Source organism: Rhodamnia argentea, chromosome 3 (genome assembly GCF_020921035.1).
Source record: "Rhodamnia argentea isolate NSW1041297 chromosome 3, ASM2092103v1, whole genome shotgun sequence".
Taxonomy (NCBI): domain Eukaryota; kingdom Viridiplantae; phylum Streptophyta; class Magnoliopsida; order Myrtales; family Myrtaceae; genus Rhodamnia; species Rhodamnia argentea.
In genome coordinates, this window is record NC_063152.1 from 23,244,387 (window position 1) to 23,250,386 (window position 6,000).

The window sequence follows — 6,000 nt, forward strand, 5'->3', positions numbered from 1 at the left end:
ATTGTGACTACAAGTTTGTGTGGATGATCCTAAAGATCGGTCTGTATGTTAGTATACCGAGGGATGTTGACACTAGAATTTTGCCCGTGATTCCATCATACACTTTAAGAGGCATTATAGTCCATGAATGTCCAAGTTTCAATTTGCAAAAGTCGTCACATACATTCCACGACAATTGGGGATTGAATTCACCAATCACAGTTCAATTTTAACCCTTAATCGAAAATGTCGTCGTTTCATTATCTTGCGTTCATTCTGTCCACCATACCTCTTCAGCAATTTCGAACTAGAGATATCATAGCTTCGAGACCTCGAGCGTGGCAACCAAAATTTTGGACGATGGAGGCCCGAAAGCCAATCAATTCAACGAACCTGATTTGACTTGTTTTGATAATGCCCAATCGAACCTTTGGCCAAATCCAAGCCCGTCAAGCATAATTTCTTGGCGATCAAGCTTCCAAACGTAACTTAGGCACCTAAATACAACAAAAAGGAGGGACAAGGCGTGTTCGGGCCACTCTCCTCCCTGTTTCCCTCCATTTCTAATAGTCAAATACGGTCAAAACCCTCATCGTATGTACTATGAGAGACCAAGGCATGTGAGGTGACGTCATGGGAGACAAACACATTCATTGGGTGATGTCAATTGGAGGACCACACTCTCTCTCCTTGGCCGGCTTGGACTCCTCTCTCTCTCTCTCTCTCTCTCTCTCTCTCTCTCTCTCTCTCTCTCTCTCTCATCTTCTTCTTTTTTTTTTTTTTCAAATTATGAGAAACCCACTTGATCTCTTCTTCCCCGCTTTAAATTTCGCTACCTTAAGACCGTTATAGTTACGGGCACTATTCACCGGGGCTTCGGTCGCCGTTCTCAAGTCGAGTTGGAGCCTCATTTCATTCTCGTAACGGGAGTGAGTGCATCGCAAGACCGGACAAGTTACTCCCTCGTCTCACAGCGGCGGCATTTGTCTTTTTTTTTTTTTTTTTTTAAGTCAAGTCATTTCCTAAGACGGCTCCTCTTATTCTACAATAATCCAAGCAGCAGCTCCACGAGTCCGCTCGGAATCAATCGATTCCGAAGCCATTCGTTCTCCCAAACTAGAAAAAGGATGGATTGTATTGTGCAAGAATTTTTGGTCCTATAAAAAGGGGAATTTGTGCTTGTGGAAATTATCGAGTAATCGGAGATGAAAAAGAGGGCCCGAAATTTTGTGAGCAATGCAGAGTAGAATTTGTTCTCCTTTTTAGTTTAGGAGCCCCTTTCTTCAATTATTTTTTGTATCGAGCCTGGTGTGAACACAACGCTTATGGCATTTTATCTTCGTAGTACGTTAACGTGGCGTTATTTCTATGTTTTGTATTGTGATAATCATGAAGTTACACCTATATGCTGAGCATGTGGTTAGATTGATTTGGAGCCCTCGCTTGTGTTGTTAATATAATCTTACATCTTCTTAGGCCTTAGGGTTGCATCAGAGCTTTTCCGCGATGATATTGGCCTGTTCGAGCAAAAAAAGGAGCACCAAGAGCCCACGGTCCGGCGCCCTTACCGCCTTGTATAGCGGACTCCGCGACCCATTAGGACCAAATTGATGGTCTCGAGGGAGGTCACTATTGCCTTGACATGTCATCTTTCCGGTGCGCTTGGGCCCATGAAGAGCCCAAATAAGCTTTCGAAGCCCGATGTCCAGCAGCTTTAGTGCACTGCACAGTGGGCGTCAAAGGCCTTATTTGGCTCCGTTAATTGTTCTGGCGGCCTCGAGACGTCGCTTTCAGCTTACTATGAGTTTCAAGTTCAAAATCGCATGTTTAGGTAATGATATGGTAGAATTTGTGTTGTTGTTGTTGTCCTCTACTTGTGGTTAATCGACGTCTTGGATGTTATTTTAGCGTGTAATTATGCTAATTTTAGAATAGATAAAAACAAAGGGGCACAAAGAAATAAAAAAAGAAAAAGCACAAGAAAATTATCATGTGTTTTAGTGATAAGTTTAGTGATAAATCACATCTTAGGAGTATTTTGAGTGCAATAGAGTTGTTGTTTTATGTTATAAAAGGTAAATAAAAAGATGACAAAAAATGCTAAACAGGAAAGAGAAGCAAAGGCATAAAAGCAAGAGGGTGAAATGGCATTTAGTGAAAGGGAAATACTTCCCCGACAGTTTGATAATCTTGTCGATTATTTATGACCGTATATTCACCGCGTGTTTTGCATAAAGCGCTCATTAATTGAAAAATCGTGAGGTGAGAAATAATGACAAGACTGTCATGCTGTCAAGCTAGTAGCTTTCTTAGTGAAAAATCGTGCTCTCAGAAATGTTAAATTTTATGTGTAGTGGCACTTCATGGTAGGCTTGCATTTAATGTTAGGCATTAGAAAATAAGACCCTGCTACCGTAAGATTAAAATTCTAACAGTGCAATGAAGGAAACTTGCACGCCGCTTTGTCCGTTTTAAGCTTTTTATGACTTTCCATTGTTGCCCTTTCTTTCTTGGTTTAATTTAAGATTAAGGATTCAAAAAGGCCCAAGAAGGACCAATCAAAAAGAGAACCTCTCACAAATTCCCGCAAGTGAAATTTCTTGAATATATAAAGGGAAAATATTAAACTAACTAAAAGGAAAACATTCGTGTTATTAGTGAAAAAGATTTAAAGTGCTATTAGAAAAATAATGAACTGCTATAGAATTATGGAATGCTAGAGTTCAAGTCGAAAAACAAATATATGAACAAACTACCTAAGTACTTTTAGAACTATGGGATCATCGAAAATAAAAGGGTTGTCGATGTCATTTAGAGGACCAAAGCAATTATTCATCGTATAGATGAAACAATGTCCTATAATTGAGGGCTAAATGTTAAAACTTTGGATATTTTATTTTGGCTGGACAGTAAATGCATAAATGAGTCAAATGTTATGGCATCGTCATTCATGATTCCTTTTGAAAGCGAGATGCCGACAAATACTCTTTCAGCTTAATTAAATTTTCCCCAAATAAAATCATTACCATTTAAGCCAAATGTTACCTACACGATTTGATTTTTCAGAAATCTCATTCTTGGTTTCACTGTTGTTGACGCCTAAATTTTGACTAATCTATTTTTTGCATAAAAATTAGAACTAATTTTAGTTCTAAATAAAAATCATCTCACATATTTATTTTTAGCGTACATTGCATTGGCATATAATTGGGCAAGCAGAACACTTAATTTAGCATGCGTCTAGACTAGGCATGGGATGGAAAAATACACCGAGAAGATTTGAAACTTCAGGGACTATATTGCAAATACTTAAAACTTCAGGGACTGTATTGCAAATACTTAAAACTTCAGGGACTGCATTGCAAATACCAAGAGAAGATAATGAAGGGAAGGTGATGAAGAGAAGATGATGAAGGGAAGGTGATGAAGAGAAGATGAAGAAGGGAAGATAATGAAGGGAAGGTGATGAAGAGAAGATAATGAAGGGAAGATGATGAAGGGAAGATGATGAAGGGAAGATAATGAAGGGAAGGTGATGAAGAGAAGATGATGAAGAGAAGATGAAGAAGGGAAGATGATGGAGAAATTTGGCTATAAAAGGGGGAGAGTTCTTGAGAATTGAGGGGGAGAGTGAAAGAGAATTGAGAGAGTTTTAGAGTGGAAGAGAATTGAGAGAATTTGTGAGAGAAATTCTTTAGAGAGGAAAAAAGAGAGTTCTTGAGAAAAATCGTAAGAGAAAATTTGAGAGTGAAGAAAAGAGTTTTAGTCGAGCATCATCTTCGACGAGTCCCGGCACGTACTTCGCCTCTCGCCATCCAACAACGCCACCGCTTGCCTTTTTTCGACGATAACCACGTTCTTCCAACTCCGAGATCTTGAAGGAAGCCATAACGTGTACGTGAGTAAGATTTTGTGGAATAGAAGGTAACCCTTTCCATCTCGATCCACAAAAATGTAATCGTTTGGTGTGAACATTTGTTTGTTTATTTTAGACATGTCACGTGTCCCAAAATTTAATATTATTACATGTTAATTTATTTTTGTAAATACTCGTGATTGGCTGCGTTTTCTTTCTTTCTAAATCACCCATGGTGTACATCGTACAAAGTTCAATGTTTTACATCCCCATAAAAAAGAAGAAAAAATCAAAAAAATTGCATCTTTGAATTTCAAGTAAAATCCATCAAAATTGCCAAATCAAATATTTTTCATGAAAATGGTACCGAAAGGGCGTTAGAGTAATCTAGCGTAACCAAATCCCCGAATTCAAAATCTCCGGTTCGCGGAAATAAGATAGTCTTCTCCCGCTATTTTATTTAGGTTTCTAATCAACCTACTGAAAATGATTAGTGGCGACTCCAAATTCAAAACACGTTGCATGTTAATCATTTGAACCTTAAGTTGCGATTTGGTATGGACTTGGGAGAGTCCGAGTTAGGTTAGTTAATTAATTAACCCGATAATCCATTAGCCCGAAAATTAACTTGTTTATTTTTTAGGTCGTGACAGCTTGGCGACTCCAATGGGGAACCGAGAGGACTTAGGCCAGAATAATTTCATGAAAAATAAAATTACTTGATCCGGCAATCTTTTTTGAATTTTAATCCTTAGGTGTTAAATGGTTTTGCAGGAAATGGAGTTATAAGGGGAGGAGTCTGTGGCTAACCTCTGTTTTGCGAGCTTGGTGATGAGAATTTTAATTTTTGAACTATCGGAGTGCTGATTGCTTTTAAAATGTCGTGCATGCCTCTATATAATTGCACTACACCACCTTGACTTGTGACCGAACCCGGGTCACCCGATAGTTTCAGGATGGTATTTATGTGGTTCTTTAACCTTGGCGGTAAGGCTTCGCTAAAGGTTATCCCGCTTGGATCCCGAATTCTTCAAAAAATGGCTCAAGAGTTATTCTCATGCACGTAAGGCTATGATGCATGAGAGTTGCTCTTGTCGACCGAACCAAGCCGAGATGATTGGACCCGACTAGTCGTGACTATGTATGCAAGGCAGCAACTAGTCATGATGAACGTACGCGAGGCTGCGACATGTCGTTCGTCTTTCATTTCATTTTGCTAAAAGAACTAAAATCTGAATCCACACTTCATGTGCATGTCTTTGTGATTGACATTTTTTTCCTACGAGCGGTAATTTCTTGTCTCTTATGCCCTGTTATCTCATTTTTATTTTGGGCTGGTCCATGGTTTAGGTTGATTTAATTGGCACGTGATCTATATACGAATGGGTCGCAACGATATCCGTTTCGTGCCTACTCCAAAGTTAGAGCTCAAGAAGCTATGGGGTAAGTTGAAACCGGATGGCCAGCAGTACGTGCTCAAGCGTATCGGGTTCATGTTGCCAATTCTTGAGATTGATGTTCAAAGCGGGATCATGCAAGCACTTGCTCATTTTTGGTGCCCCGAGACGACCACGTTTGTGTTCGGAGGTAAGTTTGAGCTCACACCCACTGGAAGAATACAGTGATTGCCATTGGAAAATCAATTGAGTTGGATGTGGTTGAACCACCTATTCGGGTAGATCCGGTGGTAGTGCTTGCTGAATTTTTGGGTTCGACTAAAAAGAAATTGAAAAAGTGCTCAAGGGTAATCTGCCGGGCATGCCCATTATCTTTCCTCATTGAATGTTTTGAAAATAACTCCGACCTCATGAGATCTAAGATTTTTATCTTAACCTTTTTTGGACTTATCATTTTTCCATTCCGTCAGAACGCTATAGATCCCGTGATAGCATGGACGGTAAAACAAGTTTGTGGTGGGGTCAATTTTGTAAACACCATCCTTGCTGAAACTTTCATTTCACTAACATGTTTCGCTCATTCCAAAAAAGAAAACAAGAAAGAAAAAGATAAGACTTTTCGAGCCCCAATTGAGCTTTTACAAATCTGGTTTTTCTCACACCTTTCTCAATTCGGGGAAAACATGATCGTATTTGAAATGGGTATGACTAACAACCCTATTTTAAGATTTAAACAAATACGGGATCGAACTAAAAACTTGCACTATA